At 43.0% G+C, this 21,458-nt stretch overlaps 1 pseudogene; it reads right to left on the bottom strand.

The window, feature by feature from the left end:
* Positions 1-267: 267 nt before the first annotated feature.
* Positions 268-21,024, bottom strand: LOC107973309 (neuroblastoma breakpoint family member 15-like; annotated as a pseudogene).
* Between the last annotated feature and the right edge of the window lie 434 nt (positions 21,025-21,458).

Raw genomic sequence — 21,458 nt, 5'->3', positions numbered from 1 at the left:
AACAAACACCAGGACAGTCCTCTCCCCAGTCTCAAACACCCAATGGATTGACAAAGGTGCAAATATGATTCAGTGGAGAAGGCATTCTCTTGTCAACAAATTGTGTAGAAACAACTTTTTTTTACACAATTTGTTTTTTTTATCCCCAAAGGAAAAAAATTCACCTGAACCTCAATACTAACTCAAAAACTATCTCAAAATGGATTATGCAACTAAATATAAACTATAAAACTAGAAAAAGTATAGCAGAAAATATAAGACAAAATCTTCATGACACAAAGTTAGGCAAAGTGTTCTTTATTATCAATAAACACAAACCATTAAAGAAAACACTGATAAATTCGACTTTATAAAAATTAAAAATTTTTGCTCAACAGTATTAAGAGGACAAATATAAGCTGCAGTTTGGGAGAAAAACAGTGGAAATCACCAATATGACAAAGGGCATGTGTGATAGTTACTTGTACTTGTCACTGTGACCGAGCACCAGGGTGCCAGGACATTTGGCCAAACATGATTCTGGTTGTGTTCCAGAGAGTCTTTCAGATACGATTAACATTGGGATGGGCAGACTAAGTGAAGCAGATTGCCCTCCTTAATAGGGGTGGGCCTCATGCAATCAATCAAGGGCCAGGAGAGAATTAAGAGGCCTAATGGGAAACAAATGCTTTCCTGGGTATCCAGCTTTCCTTCCATCTTGGGAATTTCAGCCTCCATAATCTCAGAAGCAAATTCATGTATATATATACACACACATATACATTTCATAGGTATGTGGCTAAGATTGTATTTTTACAAGTTCAGCCATGAAATGATTGGTGAAGCCAGCCAATGAATAAGGGTGTGTTCTATTATACGATTCAGTCTTCTTTTGTAAATGATTGAAGTTCTGCATTTGAAGTAGGAGGATAGGAGGGAGCAAGTCCACCTAGGATGATAACAGCTGAATTTCTCAACCTACACTTCAGAGCCGTAGGGGTCAACTTAGAGACCCAAAAATCTCACCCATAATCCTGCCCTAAACACCAGGGCTAGGGAACACTGTGGCCCTCAGGTGATTTTCTTTAGCCAGGTCTGGGAGCCACACAATGGCAGAGGGAGCAGGAAACACTATGCAAATAGAGGCCAGGACAGGAGGGAGGGCCTGTTCATGATAGAACCCAGGTAAAACTATCTTCAGAAAGCGAGTGTGGAGAAACATAGATCATGCCTGAGACCTGGTGGATTAGAGCACTGGCTACTGGGGAATTGAAAGGAAAGGGCTTCACCGTGCAGAGGACCAGAGGTGCCAATCTTGGAAATGCAGAATTGCTGGGAGATGGGGAGGCACGGACCATGGAAGTATCCTCTGGAGACTCATGGTGAAGAGAACAAATGAATGAAGTAACTGGCAGAAATTAGAGGTCCTGGTAGAACAAAATAGAATCCCACAATGAGAACATACACCATGTATGTCCCCCAAGGAAGACAATATCTCCTAAAAACTCCAGAAAAATCATTTTGGGCAAGCACCTTATATCTAGTAATGCGATCCATGTATCAAGACCGTGAGAAAAGATTATTAAACATGCTAAACTCAGCGAGACCTGATTCCCTCATGAGGACTCTGTTAAGAATGAGTACCACTCAGCAAGTGATGACTGTGACATTCACTTTTGAATAGCTCATGAGCGTTAATATATTTCATTGTGGACCTAAACCACAATGGATAAAAACCAAGGTAGGGGCAAGATGATAATCACAGAATGTCACCGGTATATGTTTAGGTTCAAATACTATTATGAGAAGTGGCAGGTAAAGGAGGTAGGAAAAAGAAAACACATCATGTAATTGACTGTTGTATGGAAATATTTGATGCTGGAAGTTATAATTTAAAACTATAAACCAAATATTAGAAGTGTGTCTAGTTCAAAGGGAGGAAAACCATCGAAAACATTTTTAGTGCAATATTTAACATGAGCTATACAACCCTTCCTAAATGCCAAAGGCACGCACAGACACACACAGACACACACACACACACGAAGAATACAAATGACTAGAACCAAGAAATGTAAATACATTCTGCTACGTGTGGTAAACATAGCCTACAATGTGGAAGAGATTAGAAAATAAACATGGAAATGAAATGTTTTTATTAATTCGCATCAGTACCCACCAAAACCAATCAGCATAATCAAATATTATACCACTGAATGTAAAAAACAATCCAAAAGTCCAGAGTGATAGGCAAAAGGTTTTAATTGTATAGATTAAAATTAACTTCAGACAAAAATTAAAACTCAGGCAGAGAATGTTTTCTTCTTTTTGCAACAGCAGACACTAGCAAAAACAAAGGCACAGTAAAAATTGAGACCCAAAATTTCCAGCGTAGAGATATGAATATCATAATAGACACAGGGAGGGAGGATTAATAAATGATAAAATGTTTAGAGGATGATCATTAGAATACAGGATATTTATACTCTTGAAAACCGCTTTCCCAAGTACTTCATTATAAGTAAGGTGTCTCTAAAAGGGACAGATCTCCTAGACCCCTCCTTAACCAAGTAACCAGTCCTGATATCATAATGGTGATGGACAAACTAGACCTTCTCTGCCCGCAGATGGGCTGAGGTTGGAAACTCACAGCCTTGTCTCTGCAGTGTTCTCGGCAAAATGTTTAGGCTGAATTTAATCATGAAGACATTTTCAGACAACTTCAGAATGTAGATCATTGAGCCAGACAGCTGACCTGTCCTCTATAAACAAGTCCATGTCACCACCATCCATGACAACAACAAAAAGATGAGGAAATATTTGGGGTTCAAAATAACTAAAGAAATGCAGCTACATTATCTTTTTACTTTTTTTGAACCCAAAATCTCTCTTCTCCTTTTTGTTTTGTGATTTGTGGTGATATGGACTATGTGAAGGAGACAGGTCAGTTGTCCTGCTGAGTGTTCTACATTCTGCAGTTGTCTGGTGATTACCTCCTATGAAACTCAGGCTAAGCGTTTTCTGCAAGAACATGGAATTGTTCATATTCTGCACCGGCAGAGTCCTGGGTGACATGCTGTCTCCTGCCAGCGGCTCCTGACTCCTGTTCTCTACAGGATGGAATTGAGAGGAACAGGGCTAAGGCCTCCCATTGCTGTTTGTCCATCTAGCTGTGGTCTTCCTAAGTACTGACACCAATTGGAGGCTGAAGGACTGTGGCTTCTCTAACCAAAGGAGCCTAGCGGGTTAACAATTGTCAAGAGCAGTTGGTGGTTCTGAAATACAATCCTCAGCCAAGGATCCCACCTGTGTTACAGATGGATCAGCTAAAACAAGCCAACACTGAAGACACAAAGAATGAGGTTAGGTTCATTGAAACCAGGGTAACACCTTTGGATGAGCTAAACACAAAGATGACACTGACCTTGAGCAGTTATAGAAGCTCGGAGACATGCCTGCAAAATGAAATCCCTGAGGAACTTTGTAGCTACCCAGAGATACGTGGTTCAAATTAAAATGTCTGACTGATCACTCCCGGCATGTGCTGCACAGTTATGTGAACGTGTCACACCTAATGTGGGTCCATTGTCTTCAGACTGAGCACAGGTTGCCACTGGCATGGTTTGAGAATAGGAATAGAGCCATGCCCACTGACCCATCCTATGTCTGGGCTTCCAAATGGAACTATAGTTTCATTCAAATCTTCACGTGCCTATAGGTCCTGCCTGCAGGAATGACATCTCTCGGCTTAGTAAGGGCTGCTTATTGTGGGAATATGACTTCCATCTGGAACACCACGTGGAGACTTGTCACCGTCAAAGTAAAAAACCTATTGTCCACGTAAAGGGCAAAGCTGATGTGCTGTTCCTCAAATGAGTAAAACACACTTCTGTAGTGCTGGAATGAGTCAGGTAGTTCAAAGTACATTGACGGAGTCGAATAACATCTATCCAGTGAGTCCTGTAAGACTTCAGGCTCCTCCACTTCCATCAGCACGCCGTTAAGCCTGGAAAATGAGACAAAACTAAAGAAGCAGCCAGGGAAAATCAGACACCACAGAGCCCCACTAGATTTCAGAAGTAACATAAGGAAGTGGTTAGAAAAGAAAAAGGATAGATCCATTAATGAGGTAAAAAAAAAAAATTATTGCCTTTATGTTGGGATAGAACAGGGCCAGGTAGAAAACAATGAAAAAGACAGAGAGAGAGAGACAGAGACAGAGACAGAGAGAAAGTGAGCTAGTGAATTGGCCAGGTGACATACTGGTAAGGGAGTAAAAGGACACTCTGAGTTAGTGCCCTCATGACACACAGCAAACGGTGATCAGGAAAAGAGTGAGCTCAATAGTTTTCCATAAAATATGCTCAAAATTCGATGCAGTGGCCATGAGAGTACAGCTTTTGAAGTATGGTCAACCTATGGTACGTTAGGAAATGATAAGGGGAGGAAGAAATGGAAACCTCAACATCTACTGCAATGAAAACCAACAGCAATGACAGTAGGAGTAATTCAGCCTTCGTTGAAAACGTGACATCAAACACACTCTGGTTTCCCTGAATCTGTTGCCTCCAGGTGTTAACACAGAATTAAGCATCCACAATTGCTGAAAGTTACCTGGGGCATGGTGGGTTTGGATCTTCTTCCCCTTCTTTCCTTCCCCTTCTTCTTTTATTCTTTGATCTTCTTTCCCTTCTTTTCTTCCCCTTCTCCTTCTTTTCAATTTCTGCAAAAAATTCCAACATGGACAGACACATTAAGCTGATTCCCCTACACACATAACAATCCACTGTCTAATCCTCACACAGGGACCTCAGGCTCCTCAGCATAAGAATAGGACACTGTGAGAGATATATTTCAGGAGGCCTGAAGGCTGGTCATGATAGAAATTCCTCGGTTTTTCTCCCAGAAACTGTGGGTAAAATGTCCCTATTCTAGTAGATCGTTATCCAAATATCATTTGTCCCAAGTTTGTGCAAACAGTTATGCCATATTTTTCCAATCAATTTAAAGCAAATACCCTCAAATGATTTCTAGGAGAAAAACTGCAATATTTAGCCCTGTCTCATCAAATACTCAGATTGTTCATGGTTGTGAGGACTTCAGACACTGAAATTAGAGTGAAAAAGGAAATCTACAAACCCTTGAGTCAAAATCATAGTTCTCTGAATTTGTCACATCTGCCCAGGTCCAATGTCATGAGAGTAGAATGAGAGTGCCACAGGCATGGCCTGAGACTAGGAAGAGAGCCATGCTCACTGACCCATCCCATGTCTGGGCTTCCAGGTAGAACTAGAGTTTCATTCAACCTACATATGCCTATAGGTCCTCACTGCAGCAATGACATCTCTCAGCTCAGTAATGGCCACTTGGAGCAGGAATATGATCTTTATATGGAAGACTCAGTGGATCTTTATCACCTTCATAGAAAGGTACTCACCTCCCACATCAAGAGAAAAGCCAACATGTTTTTCCTCCAATGAATAAAAGGAACTTCCATAGGGCTGGCAGGAGTCAGGCTGTTCAAGACAACTGGAAGGAGTTGAATAACATCTATCCAGTGAGTCCTGCAAGACTTCAGGCTCTACTACCTCCAGCAGCTCCCTGCTGAGCCTGGAAAAGGAGGAAAAAGTAAAGAATAAGCCAGGGGAAATCAGACACAACAGAGCCCCAGCTAGGTTTCATGGGTAGCATAAGGAAGTGGTTAAAAAAGTAAAAGGATAGATCCATTAATGAGGTAACAAATTATTGCCTTCATGTTGGGACAGAACAGGGCCAAATGGAAAAGAATGAAAGAGAAAGACAGACACACACACACACATACACACACACACACACTGAGAGAGAGAGAGAGAACGAGCTCAGTGAATTGTCCAGGTGACACACTGATGAGGAAGTAACAGGACACTCTGAGTTAGTGCCCTCAGGACACACAGCATACAGTGATCATGAAAAGACTGTGCTCAATAATTTTCCATAAAATGTGCTCAAGTTTCCATGCAGTCGTCATGAGAATACAGTTTTTGAAGTCTGGTCCACCTACAGTAGGTTAGTAAATGATAAGGGGAGGAAGAAATGGAAACCTAAATATCTACTGCAATGAAAACCAACAGCAATGTTACTAGGAATAATTCAGGCTTGGTTGAAAAGATGTAATCGATAATGTCAGCCCGCTCTGTTTTCCCTGAACCAGGAGTCTCCAGTTGTCAACACAGAAGTAGCTGTTCACAATTGCTCAGTTACCTGGGGCATGGTGGGCCTTGGTCTTCTTCCTCTTCTTGGTCCTTTTTAATTCCTGCAATACATTCAGACAGGGACAGACAAAATAAGCCAATTCACCTACACCCATAACAGTCCACTGTCTAATCCCCACACAGGGATCTCAGGCTCCTCAGCATGAGAACAGGACAATGTGAGAGATATACTTCGGGAGGCCTGAAAGCTGGTCATGATATTCTTTGGTTTGCATCTCAGAACCAAGGGTGAAATATCACTATTCTGGTAGATCGTTATCCCAAAATCATTTATCCCAAGTTTGTGCAAACAGTTATGCCTTATTGTTCCCATCAGTTCAAAGAAAATGCCCCAGATGATTTCTAGGAGGAAAACTGCAGTATTCAGCCCTGTCTCATCAAATGCCCAGCTCGTTCACGGATGCAAGAATTTTAGACACTGAAATTAGAATGAGGGAGGAAATCTACAAACCCTTGAGTCCAAATCATAGTTCTGTGAATTTTTTACATCTGCCTGGGTCCAATGTGCTGAGAGCGGGCTCAGGTTGCCACAGGCATGGCTGGAGACTAGGAATAGAGCCTTGCTCACTGACCCATTTCATGTCTAGGCTTCCAGCTGAGACTACAGTTTCATTACAACCTATATGCGCCCATAGGTCCTGCCTGCGGCAATGACATCTCTCGGGTCAGTAAGGGCCACTTGGAACAGGAATATCACCCCTATCTGGAAGACCAGGTGGAGGCTTATCACCTTCATAGTAAGGTACTCACTGTCCACGTCAAGAGCCAAGCCAAGGTACTGTTCCTCCAATGAGTAAACAGCACTGCTGTAGGGCTGGCCTAAGTCAGGCAGTTCAAGATAACCTGAAGGAGTCGAATAACATCTATCCAGTGAGTCCTGCAAGACTTCAGGCCCTTTCTCATCCAGCAGCTCCCTGCTGAGCCTGGAAAAGTAGGAAAAAGTAAAGAATAAGCCAGGGGGAATCAGAAACCACACAGCCCCAGCTAGATTTCATGGCTAACATAAGGAACTGTTTAAAAAGAAAAAGGACAGATCCATTAATGAGGTAATGAATTATTGCCTTTATGTTGGGATAGACCAGGGCCAGGTACAAAAGAATGAAAGAGAAAGACAGGGAGAGGGAGAGAGAGAGAGGAGAAAGTGAGCTCAGCAAATTGGCCGGGTGACACACTGATGAAGGGGTCAAAGGACACTCTGAGTTAGTGCCCTCGGGACACACAGTGAACAGTGATCATGAAAACAGTGGGCTCAATAATTTTCCATAAACTTGCTCAAGATTCCATGCAGTTGCCATACAGCCTTTGAGGTATGGTCAACCTATAGTAAGTTAGTAAATGAAAAGGGGAGGAAGAAATGGAAACCTAAACATCTACTGCAATGAAAACCAACAGCAATGTCAGTAGGAGTAATTCAACCTTCGTTGAAAACATGAACTTGAACACACTCTTGTTTTCCCTGGACGTGGCATCTCCAGGTGTCAACACAGAATGAAGCATCCATAATTGCTCAAAGTTACCTGGGGCATGATGGGTCTTGGTCTTCTTCCACTTCTTGGTACTTTTCAATTTCTGCAATAAGTTCAGACATGGACAGACATATTAAGCTGGTTCTCCTACACACATAACAATCCACTGTCTAATCCTCACACAGGGACTTCAGGCTCCTCAGCATGAGAATAGGACACTGTGAGAGATATTCTTCAGGAGGCCTGAAGGCTGATCACGATAGAGATTCCTTGGTTTTTGTCCCAGAAACTGTGGGTAAAATTCCCTATTCTGGTAGATCGTTATCCCAATATCATTTGTCCCAAGTTTGTGCAAATGGTTATGCCATATTTTTCCAATCGATTTAAAGCAAATGCCCCCAAATGGTTGCTGGAAGAAAAACTGCACTATTCAGCCCTGTCTCATCAAATACTCAGATTGTTCATGGTAGCGAGGATTTTAGACGCTGAAATTAGAGTGAAGGATGAAATCTACAAGATCTACAAAATTGAGACAAAATCAGAGTTGTGTGAATTTGTCACATCTGCCCGGATCCAACATCTTGAGAGTAGGATTAGGGTGCCACAGGCATGGCCTGAGACTAGGAAGAGAGCCCTGCTCACTGACCCATCCCTTGTCTGGGCTTCCAAGTGGAACTAGAGTTTCATTCAACCTACATGTGCCTATAGGTCCTCCCTGTGGCAATGACGTCTCTCAGCTCAGTAAGGGCCACTTGCAGTAGGAATATGACCCTAACCAGAAGACTCAGTGGATCCTTATCACCTTCATAGAAAGGTACTCACCATCCATGTCAACAGCCAAGCCAACACTCTGTTGCTCCAATACGTAAAAGGCACTTCTGTAGGGTTGGCATGAGTCAGTCAGTCCAAGATAAACTGAAGGAGTTGAATAACATCTATCCAGTGAGTCCTGCAAGACTTCAGGCCCTTTGTCATCCAGCAGCTCCCTGCTGAGCCTGGAAAAGTGGGAAAAAGTAAAGAATAAGCCAGGGGGAATCAGAAACCACACAGCCCCAGCTAGATTTCATGGCTAACGTAAGGAAGAGTTTGAAAAGAAAAAGGACAGATCCATTAATGAGGTAACAAATTATTGCCTTTATGTTGGGATAGACAAGGGCCAGGTAGAAAAGGATGAAAGAGAAAGACACACACACACACACACACACACACACACACACACACACACAGAGTGAGCTCAGTGAATTGGCCAGGTGACACACTGATGAGGGAGTCAAAGGACACTCTGTATTTGTGCTCTCAGGACACACAGTGAACAGTGATCATGAAAAGCATGTCCTCTATAATTTTGCATAAAATTTGCTCAAGTTTCCCTGCAGTCACCATGAGAATACAGCATTTGAGGTATGGTCAACCTTCACTAGGTTAGTAAATGATAAGGGTAGGAAGAAATGGAAACCTAAACATTTACTCTAATGAGAACCAAAAATCAATGTTAGTAGGCATAATTCAGACTTGTCTGTCAAGATGAAATTATTATTTTCAGCACGTACTGTTTTCCCTGGACTTGGCATCTCCAGGTGTCAACATCAAATTAACTGTCCACAATTTCTCAAACTCGCCTGGGACCTGTTGCCTCTTGGTCCTCCTTTTTCACTTGATCCCACCGATGTCCTGCAAATAAATGCAGATGGGGCCTCTTACATTAAGCAGTTCTTCCTTGCACACGGAAACATTCCTCTGTCCAATCCTAACACAGGGACATCAGTCTTGTCAGTGTGAGAACAGGAGACTTTGAGAGAAATATTCCAGTAGGCCTGAGGTCAAGTCTTGAGAAAACTGGCTTGAGTTCTTTCATGAGCCTTGGGCAAAATTACCCTGTTTTGGAATGTTATCTTCCCTATGTGCTCTGTCCTAGGTTTGTGTACACAAATGAGCAATTTTTTCCCCAATAAATTGTAGGCAAATAGTTCTAACACCTCATAGGAGAGATACTTCAATATTAAGCTTTCTCTCATCAAATACCCAGAATTTGATAGTTTATGAGATTGTGGACACAGAGATTTGATGAAGGGGTGCAATGTACCAGCTCTTGAGTCAAAATGAAACTTGGTTCTACACAGAAGCATCAGCTATTATGGCTTTTGTGGGTGAAAAGTCAGCCATTTATCTAGAAAACATACCAGGAACATGACGGACAGATGAGCTAAAACAAGCAAACTTAGAAGACACAGAAAATGGGGATAAATTAAGTGAAACATGGGTCACATCTTTCACTGAGATGTAGACAAGGGTGACACTGGCCTTGGGCAGGTAAAGAACCACACAGACATGCTTTGGGAACAAAACTCATAAGGAATTTTGTAGCTGGCAAGAGACATTTAATTCAGATGAGCTGATCTGACGGACAACTCCTGGGCATGTGCTGCATAGTTTGGTGTGAGTTTGCCACACCTGCCTTGAGTTCAATGTCGTGACAGTCAGTCCAGGTTGGCACGGGCATGGCCTGAGACTAGGAAGAGAGCAAAGCTCACTGACCCACCCCATGCCTGTGCTTCAGACTCGACTCCAGAGTGACTGAAATCTACATTGATATATAGGTTTAGCCCGCAGTGATGGCAACTCTCAGCCCAACCAGGGGCACAAGGCCCGAAGATTATGGGGTCTACCTGGGCCATGAACTGGAGCTTTATCACCTTCACAATGGAGTACTCACTGCCTATGTCAACAGCCATGCAGACTTGCTGTTCCTCTAATGAGTGAAATGTGCTGCTGTAAGACTGGTACGAGGCCAACATTTCGGGAGGCATTGAGAGAGTCGAATAACCTTCATCCCAGGACTCCTGGGGGACTTCCTCCTCTTCAGACTCCTGCAGATTCCTGATGAGCCAGGCAGGACAGGGATGATAGAAGATTTAACCAACAGACATTAGACAACAAAACCTCCCAGATGATCTGATGGGAGACAGAATGGAGTGGTCACAGAAACCAAAGGCATTTTTCCTTCAAGAGAAATAAAACTATCCTTCTAAATGCAGGGTGGAGGGTGACTGCTCTGGGGACAGAGCAAAAATGGGCAGCATGTGCTCAGTACATTTGCCACGGATGAGCCAACTCAGGGCACCCAGACTCTCCCTGTAAACTACCATCATGACTTGCAGCACAGAGAACTGACACAGGGCTTCAACTACTTTGCATAAATTGGGTTGAATTTTACATGCAGCATTCAAGTGAAGAGAGTTCTTGATGCAGTGCAGACACAGATCTTGTGTATTAAGGGCCCCATTTTCCCAATATTTTGATATAATATATTTACTTTTTCAATTTCTTGTCTTGCAAAAATACTAGCCAACATACTACCAACAAATAGGAAGAAAGCATATATACACCTCTCCCTGGATTTAAACACATGGGAGAGAATAGGCAACACCAAGAAATCCCTGTTTGAGGGTCTGGAGTGGACTTCCAGCAAACTCCAACAGACCTGAAGCTGAGGGACCTGACTGTTAGAAGGAAAACTAACACACAGAAAGGAATAGCATCAACATCAACAAAAAAGACATCCACCCCAAAACCCCATCTGTAGGTCGCCATCATCAAAGACCAAGGGTAGATAAAACCACAAAGGTGGGGAGAAACCAGAGCACAAAAGCTGAAAATTCCAAAAACCTGACATCCCTTCTCCTCCAAAGGATCGCAGCTCCTCGCCAGCAATGGAACAAAGCAGGATGGAGAATGACTTTGATGAGCTGACAGAAGTAGGCTTCAGAAAGTCGGTAATAACAAACTTCTCTGAGCTAAAGGAGGATGTGCGAACTCATCGCAAGGAAGCTAAAAACCTTGAAAAAAGATTAGACGAATGGCTAACCAGAATGAACAGTGTAGAGAAGACCTTAAATGACCTGATGGAGCGGAAAACCATGGCGCGAGAACTACGTGATGCATGCACAAGCTTCAGTAGCCAATTCGATCAAGTGCAAGAAACGGTATCAGTGATTCAAGATCAAATTAGTGAAATGAAGCGAGAAGAGAAGTTTAGAGAAAAAAGAGTAAAAAGAAATGAACAAGCCTCCAATAAATATGGGACTATGTGGAAAGACCAAATCTACGTTTGATTGGTGTACTGAAAGTGACGGGGAGAATGGAACCAAGCTGGGAAACATTCTTCAGGATATTATCCAGGAGGACTTCCCCAACCTAGCAAGGAAGGCCAACATTCAAATTCAGGAAACACAGAGAACACCATAAAGATACTCCTCGAGAAGAGCAACCCCAAAACACGTAATTGTCAGATTCACCAAGGTTGAAATGAAGGAAAAAATGCTAAGGGCAGCCAGAGAGAAAGGTCGGATTACCCACAAAGGGAAGCCCATCAGACTAGCAGCAGATCTCTTGGCACAAACCCTACAAGCCAGAAGAGAGTGGGAGCAATATTCAACATTCTTTTTTTTTCCATATGTATAGTTTTCCTTTATTATTTTTTGTGTGTATGTATATATATATATTTTTTAATACTTTAAGTCTTAGGGTACATGTGCACAACGTGCAGGTTAGTTACATATGTATACATGTCCACATTGGTGTGCTTCACCCATTAACTCATCATTTAACATTAGGTATATCTCCTAATGCTACCCCTCCTCCCTCCCCCCACCCTACCACAGGCCCCAGTGTGTGATGTTCCCCTTTCTGTGTCCATGTGTTCTCATTGTTCAATTCCCACCTGTGAGTAAGAACATGCGATATTTGGTTTTTTGTCCTTGCAATAGTTTGCTGAGAATGATGGTTTCCAGCTTCATCCATGCCCCTACAAAGGACATGAACTCATCATTTTTTATAGCTGCATAGTATTCCATGGTGTATATGTGCCATATTTTCTTAATCCAGTCTATCATTGCTGGATATTTGGCTTGGTTCCAAGTCTTTGCTATTGTGAATAGTGCCGCAATAAACATATGTGTGCATGTGTCTTTACAGCAGCATGATTTATAATCCTTTGGGTATACACCCAGTAATGGGATGGCTGGGTCAAATGGTATTTCTAGTTCTAGATCCCTGAGGAATTGCCACACTGCCTTCCACAATCGTTGAACTAGTTTACAGTCCCACCAACAGTGTAAAAGTGTTCCTATTTCTCCACATCCTCTCCAGCATCTTCAACATTCTTAAAGAAAAGAATTTTCAACCCAGAATTTCATATCCAGCCAAACTAAGCTTCATAAGTGAAGGAGAAATAAATCCTTTACAGAGAAGCAAATGCTGAGAGATTTTGTCACCACCAGGCCTGCCTTACAAGAGCTCCTAAAGGAAGCACTAAACATGGAAAGGAACAACCGGTACCAGCCACTGCAAAAACATGCCAAACTGTAAAGACCATTGATGCTAGGAAGAAACTGCATCAACTAACGGGCGAAATAACCAGCTAACATCATAACGACAGGATCAAATTCACCCATAACAATATTAACCTTAAATGTAAATGGGCTAAATGCCCCAGTTAAAAAAACACAGAATGGCAAATTGGATAAAGAGTCAAGACCCATCAGTGTGCTGTACTCAGGAAACCCATCTCACATGCAGAGACACACATAGGCTCAAAATAAAGGGATGGAGGAAGATCTACCAAGCAAATGGAAAACAAAAAAAGGCAGGGGTTGCAATCCTAGTCTCTGATAAAACAGACTTTAAACCAACAAAGATCAAAAGAGACAAAGAAGGCCACTACATAATGGTAAAGGGATCAATTCAACAAGAAGTTAACTATCCTAAATATATACGCACCCTATACAGGAGCACCCAGATTCATAAAGCAAGTCCTGAGAGACCTACAAAGAGATTTAGACTCCACACAATCATCATGGGAGACTTTAACACCCCACTGTCAATATTAGACAGATCAATGAGACAGAAGCTTAACAAGGATATCCAGGACTTGAACTCAGCTCTCCACCAAGCAGACCTAAAAGACATCTACAGAACTCTCCACCCCAAATCAACAGAATATACATTCTTCTCAGCACCACATCACACTTATTCCAAAATTGACCACATAGTTGGAGGTAAAGCACTCGTCAGCAAATGTAAAAGAATGGAAATCACAACAAACTGTCAGACCACAGTGCAATCAAATTAGAACTCAGGATTAAGAAACTCACTCAAAACCACACAACTACATGGAAACTGAACAACCTGCTCCTGAATGACTACTGGGAAAATAACAAAATGAAGGCAGAGATAAAGATGTTCTTCGAAACCAATGAGAACAAAGACACAACATACCAGAATCTCTGGGACACATTTAAAGCAATGTGTGGAGGGAAAATTATAGCACTAAATGCCCACAAGAGAAAGCAGAAAAGATCTAAAATTGACACCCTAACATCACAATTAAAATAACTAGAGAAGCAAAGCAAACAAATTCAAAAGCTAGCAGAAGACAAGAAGTAACTAAGATCAGAGCAGAACTAAAGGAGATAGAGACACAAAAAACCCTTCAAAAAATCAATGAATCCAGGGCTGGTTTTTTGAAAAGATCAACAAGAAAACCCTGTTTGGCTAGTTCACCTGGCTCATCTGATGGCAAGTTCCTATCTTGAGAGGACTATGAAATTAAAACCAATACAAGTGCCACAAATAACATACAACATTGTAAATCAGCACAATTTGTAGCTGGGTGAATGGAAGCAATAGTTCTATTCATCACTTCCTCATTTTCCCTAAATTTACCATCTCCAGATGTCACTACTGAATTAACAGCCAACAATTCCACAACATTACCTGGGAGACACTGGCCCTTTTTCTTCCTCTTCCTCATCATCACTTTCATTTTCTGTAAATAAATTCAGAGAAGCAGGTCACATTAAGCAATTCATACTTCACATATGAACAAATCACTGTCCAGTCACAGCACAAGGACATAACTATTCTCAGTGCAAGAATAAGGATTCTGACAGGAATATTCTAGGGTGTCCTAGATTAACTTTGGTGAGAATTAGATGACCCTGCTTTCCAGACCCACAGGCCAAAATCTCCCTCTATGTGTAGACCATAATGCCATATTCCCTGCCTGAGTCAAAGTTAAACAAAATTTTTTCCCCAAAAAAATCTCCAAAAATTGGTCAAACAATTTTCTAAGAGTGTTGCTGCAATACGGACTTATATCACCAGGTAACATGGACATTAAATGTTTAGAGGCATCTATACATGAAACATGACTGACAGATAAATTTGAACAACTCTTGCTTTAAAAAGAATCTGTGATTTGGGAGGCCAAGACAGGTGAATCATTTGAGGTCATGAGTTCAGGACTACCCTGGCCAATATGGGGAAACCCTGTCTCTACTAAAAATACAAAAATTAGCCAGATGTGATGTTGTGCACCTGTGGTCCCAGCAACTCAGGAGGCTGAGGCAGGAGAATCACTTGAATCTGGGAGGCAGAGGTTGCACCAAGCCAAGATGGTGCCACTGCACTCCAGCCTGGGTGACAGAGCAAGACTCCATCGCAAAAAAAAAAAAAAAAAAAAAAAAAAAAAAAAAAAAAATCCACGATGCTACAAAGAAACATTGGATCAGCCATTGCATTGACAGGGTGGAAAACCAGGGTCCAGCCTTGCTTTATGGAAATATATCAGCAAAGTAAAGAAGAAAAGTTTCCGTCCTGATTTCAGGGTGACTGTGCAGCTAAGCAAGCTGACTTAAAGGAGATCCAGATGAAAGCTGAGAGCAGTGAAGCCTGGGGAACAATATTTCCAAATACAAAGGCAAGGCTGCCAGCTTCCTTAAACAGGCATAGAAACTCCATGGACATTGTTCAGGGACAGATGACTTAATCACAGATGACAAGAGATACTGAATCGAAGCTAGGAGGCCTGACAGATACTGCCTGTGCACCTCCTGCACTCAGGTGACTATGAGATTGTCACACTTGCCTGGGGTTGAGTAACTTGATACTGGGGACTGGCAGACAAAGGCATGACATTAGCTGAGAAGGACAAAAAAACTCCCTGATATCTGTTTAGAAACCCATCATAGTTTTTTATTCAAATGAATTTGTGTTTATAGAGCCTGTCTTCAGAGTTTATCTTCCTCAGCCTAGAGAGAGGTATGAGACACAAGGAAAACAGAGGCTACCTGGAATAATGTGTACAGCATCCTCCCATTCAACATGAGAGGATGAGCCAATGAGAGTTGAGTCGACTTTGTCTTCCTCAAATGTGATTTTGGTTTTCCTGTGTGGCTGGTTGGAGTCATAAGGGCCATGGCTATTTGAACAAGTGATGGCACATTCCTCCAGTGAGTCCTCAGGGACTTCCTTTTCTTCAGCCTTCTGCATCTCCCTGATGAGCCAGGTGGGACAGAGTTGACAGAAGATTAAACACAGAGGGATTGGACCCCAGGGAGTCCTAGCTGGTTTTGACAAGCGGCATTAAGAGAGTGGTCCCAGAAAGCAAAATGGAGGTTCCCATTAAGAGGGAACATGCAATCCTGTTCTCTCTGCAACAGAGCATGGCTGCCATGGGAAACAGAGAGGAAGAGAGCAGCTGGGTTCATTGCACTGGACAGATAGGAGCTGAGGAGGATGAAGACTCAGCTATCCCTGTACAGTGCAGACATGACACTCGGCACACATAGAGAAACATGACAGCTGCCGCACCCTGTGTCTAAGCTGGGTTATATTTCACATACTGTGGCCAAGCGAATGCGGGTTTTTGGCCCATCATAGATGCCAGAGAGGGTGTGCCTCCTAGATATTCCTCATATGTTACCATCCATTAATTGTTCCTGAGTATTCAGTGTTACCTGGGGGCAGACGATTTCTGCACTTTCTCAGCCACCTCAACTTGAACATCTTCATCGTCATCGTTGTCATTTTCTGTAAATACAGAAGTGTTCATTCAGATATTTCCCACTTCACAGTCTGCAAGCACAGTCAGCCCAATGTGCAACAGAGACATGAACATCTAGGCATGGGTCACTGTTCAACTGAAAACTCTCATGTTTCATCTTTAACAGAATGCCCTGGCATGGTTTCCTGATCCATCAGGCAATGCATTTCTGATGTGGAGGGCCACCATCAAGATGTGGCCAAATATTGAAAAGACCTTTCGCTTCCCATATCACTGGAGGCTTGTGCAGCCTCTCTCTGGACGTTGGCAGCTGTCTCCCCAATCCTGCCAGATCTGATTCCCAGGCACGGGCTTGGTGTCCTGTCACAGTTCGCATTTCAAACCTAATTCTTTCTCTTAGAAGCAGACAAACTTGTCCCACAGTCCTCTATGCATCAGAAGATTTCAAGCCTCCAAGTGGCTTCTGCTGTGTTATTCAGGGACATTCTATCCATGGGGAGTGCTCCAATCTGAAGCACTTCCTACCACAAAACGCCCCCACATCAAGTGCCTTCTCCAACATCACACGGCGAGGGGCTTCATCTCATTTTGGAAAGCAGTTGTAAGTGTTCCCACATTTGAATGCTTCAGACCCTTGCAGGAGACAATTTGTCTGCCAGGGAGAGAGAGAAACTCAGGAAGGACAAGTCATTCACTCTCTGACAGTTACTAAGAACATTGCCGAAAAGACAGCCTGGGAACCTTCATTCTTAGTCCAGAGCTCTTTTCACTCTAACAAGCCTGCTCCCATCGCAGCCTCCTTCCTGTCCTTTAAAACTAGACAGATGCTGCCTCTTACTCCAAAGACCACCTTCCATCAAGGGAGGAGGGACACTCGCAATACTGTGACCTCCAACCCCATGGGTTTCCCATCTCCGTTCTTACCCAAGAAGTCCTGGTCATGTCATGGCCACATAAGCTTAGTGGAAAAAAACACCATTGATACAACTGTCATTGTGAAAGTATGGAGGTCTGGAGTCTCTCATAAGCCTGGGATTTTGGGTCATCAGGGCCTATGGCCACCTTACCTGGGCTGAGCTTTTGGACAAGGTGCTGTACCAGTCTACACCCCTCAGCCAGCTGTTCATGGAGGTCCTGCCCCTGGGACTTGTCCGGCTCATCCAGAGTGAGGAGGTCCTGGAGATGCTCATTCAATGAGCGGGAGGCATCTCTCCCTTCCCGTAACTTCTCCCTTAACTGGGTCAGCTCTTGTTCCTGAGCGTGAACCAGGACTTTATATTGCCTAAGGTGAGACGGTAGAGAAAATTTAAGAGTAGAAAGGGTTGAGTGATCCGTTCAAATATTGCAACAGAGACTTCTGAGACAATGTCCTCAAGGAGACCTTCAAGCAGAAGGTCAGCACATGTTGAAAGGAATGTCTGTGGCCAAGAGAAAGAATAGAAAATGGTTTACAGGCTTCCTCTGTATCAGAGAGGGCTCCTGCAAGATCCTCGATGATGTTCCATTCATCTTTCCCTTCTGTAAACAAAAGTAGGTGTCTTCCTAATTCCATTTCAAAAAGACATCCTTTCAGTTCCTCACTCTGGCCATGGACATTTCCATGTGAAAATACACATAGTGCATCTTGCGGCCACTAGATACAAAGCCATGTACAGAAATGAGGCCAGGTGCAGATGGGGAGAATTGAAAAGACGAAAGAAGAAAAGAATGACAGGGTCGAGAAGGCAACATTGATTGAGTGAAAGAATGAGAAGCCGCAGTCAGTCAGGAGTTGATTCTCACTAAGGGTAAGTGGGGTGGTGACGGCACACCATTTTGAGTATACTGAATGCTGCTGGGTGGTTCACACTCCTTTGGTGAATTTTGTGTTATGTAAATTTCACCTCAACAATTACTTGTTTGAAAAAGAGAAAACAAGGCTCTAAGAAACAACTGCAACACATAACTTATTATTATCCTTGTTCTCTGATAAATATTTGTGTGTCATGAGCCTGCCATGGCAATTTCTGCCCTTCCCCTGGCCCAACTTCGTTCTTACTTCTCCCCGCCGAGCTGCTGTACTTGAGAGATCTACACACCTACCCGCCTCCCTCCCCCCACGGGGTCCCCTCACCTGAGCTCCTCAGCTTGCTTGAGCTGCTCTGCAAGCTTCTCCTCCTTGAACTGTCGCTCATTCCTCAGCATAGATTTTATGAGGTCTTTACACTCTTCATACTCTGAGAAAAGACAGACACGCCTGCCTCAGTGGAAGGTTTGACATGCTGCTGTGGTCACTGCCTACAGGGCAGGAGCCAGGTCCATCCCAAGGACAAAAGTCTCCCCAGTACCAGGGTCTAGACAGGGATTTCCACATCTTTACTCTTCAGTCTCCTGACTTTCTGGCATCTGATCCTCCAACATTTAAAGACGAAGAAAGAGAAACTCAAGGGCGCATCAAGGAAGTTGACAAGATGATTCAACCACAACGAAGTGGAGTCAGAACTCACAGCCCCTGAGGTCTGACTCTGAATGCGGGGCCACTTTCCCAAGCCATGCAGCCTCTCCTCTAAAACACTGCACTGGGGCATGAAGTAGTGATTTCTTGTACAGTCGGGAAGGCCCCTATGACTATGGGACTGATGGTTTCCCTTTTACTGGGTATTTCAAGGACAAATATGTCAAGGACTTTAAAAATATTTCATTTTTAAATCAATATTCAGATATGGTTTTAAGAATCATCTCTGAAGCATAAAGTGTGAGACATAAGACAATAAGGCCATGAAGGAAATATGCCCAAATACTTTATTAGTATGAGAGGCAGCATTAAGATTTAGATTAGTTGTGTTAATTTAGAAACAGCATAAGATTAGTTTGTGTTAATTTAGAAACATCAGAATGAAGAACTAATAGATAGTGTTTACACTGTGCCAATTAATGTTCAAGGAGATTGACAGGAAATACCTCATGTAATTCATTGCAGCAATTTACAGAGGTAGGTATTATTGTAGTACCCTCTGAACAGATGAGGAAACTGAGGGACAGACAAAACAAGCAACTTGGATGGAGCCCAGGAGACAGGCTGAGGGTCCCTGCTTTGCACACTGCACTGCTGCTTCCACACATTCTCGGGTGTGATCTTTCTTCCTCTTTAGGAACAAGAGCCTGTGCACCAGGAAGCAGGACTTCACTCTCACCAAGGTACTCTCTGCTTTTTATTTTTATTTTTGTTTTATTTATCTTTTTGTTTGTTTGTTTTTTGACGAGTCTTGCCCTGTCACCCATGCTGGAGTGCAATAGTGCAATCTTGGCTCACTGCAACATCTGCCTGCTGGGTTCAAAGGATTCTTCTGCCTCAGCCTCCCGATTAGTGGTGATTACAGTTGCCCGCCACGACGCCCATCTACTTTTTGTATTTTTAGTGGAGATGGGGTTTCTCCATGTTGCCCAGGCTAGTCTCAAACTCCTGACCTCATGCTCTGCCCGCCTCAGCCTCCCAAAGTGCTGAGATTACAGGAGTGAGCCACGTTGCACGGCCCCTACTCCCTGCTCTTGATGCTGTCACTTATAGATAGCACAGGTTCTATTAGGAGCAGACTCCTCTTGAAGTCCCTCAGAGCAGGTACTGGCTACTATCACCAAGTTCCCCTCAGAGTCACTAGAACAGAGCTTTGCTTGTTGGGCCTCAACAGAAACTTGAACTGAATAAAATTTCACTAGTCCTAGACATTTAGAACAACAGACTAGATGTTATTTGTCTGCAAGATCTTATATGGTACAGAGAGGATTCTTGAAAACATGATTGAGCCTCTTGGAGAAAACAGGTCATTCTGTGCCTGTGTTAGAAATCAATAACTGTGAGTTTAACTCTAGTCCCACCCCCATCTGATTGCAAACATGGAAAGTTGTTAATACTTTGGTACCTCTGTCTTCCAACTTTAACAAAATGTTAAAATACCCATTTCTGTTTTCCTAGAAGTACAGGAAGGATGAAATTATTTTTGATGGAGAGAGCATTTAGTGTCTCAGAGAGAAGACAGGACATCATTCATCACTTTCGTGATGGTGAGCCTATAGATCTTACTGTATTTCTTCTGTCCCTTGGCCAGGAAGCCGGCCAGTTAAGTTACAAAACATTTCTCTTTGAGGCTTCTGAACTGCTGTTTCTTCTCTGCCAGCTGGGGGCGCAATTTCTCGTTGATTTCTAGAATGTTCATCTCTGCCTTCTCACTGGACAAAGGGCCGGCTGATACCACCATGCTGACGTTTGTGGCAGAAGAGGTGGAGTCAGGGACTGGGGAGAAGAAACCCAAACATATGATGGGTTAAAAACTGGTGAAATCAAATAGGTTTAATCAGGACTGAGGGATGTCAGTAACTGAAATTCTTAACTTACTGTTGTGAAAAATGTGATCACTCCCCACAGCACTTTAGGATCCTTCACCACAAAAACAAGGTTCGAGGTGCCTGAACTCAGAGCTGAAAGCACTGCCAGTAGCTCAGACTCTGATAAGAGTGAGGTAGATTGTGGCCAGCGTGCCAGGTAACCGTCTGCAGTTGCAATAACAGAATTAGAAAGTGGGGGTGTCATGGAATCTTAGGAGCCCTGCATTCCAATTGCCCAGGCTTTGCTGAAACACAGGCACCCTAGTCTCACCTGAGGGTCACCACCAATGGGGATCATTCCTTCAGCATTCACTGTCAGTATTCGTGTACCCTTGTGACAATGCCACAGACCCGTGTCTTTCCCAATACATCTAAGCATATTCCTCACTGTTTATCTCTTGTCTGTACAACATCATCAAGGCAGAAACAGTTTCCCAACAGGTTATATTTTCTTAATGGTAGTCATGAAGTCACCCCACCTGCTCTCAGTTAAAACAGAGCTTAAGGCTTTTCCACAGGTGTAAGATATCAAACTTTTAGCCTGCCCTGATATCC

The sequence above is a fragment of the Pan troglodytes genome, chromosome 1 (assembly GCF_028858775.2).
Source record: "Pan troglodytes isolate AG18354 chromosome 1, NHGRI_mPanTro3-v2.0_pri, whole genome shotgun sequence".
NCBI lineage: Eukaryota > Metazoa > Chordata > Mammalia > Primates > Hominidae > Pan > Pan troglodytes.
The sequence above is the reverse complement of the archived record's forward strand: the minus strand, read 5'-3'. Positions and strand labels throughout refer to the sequence as shown.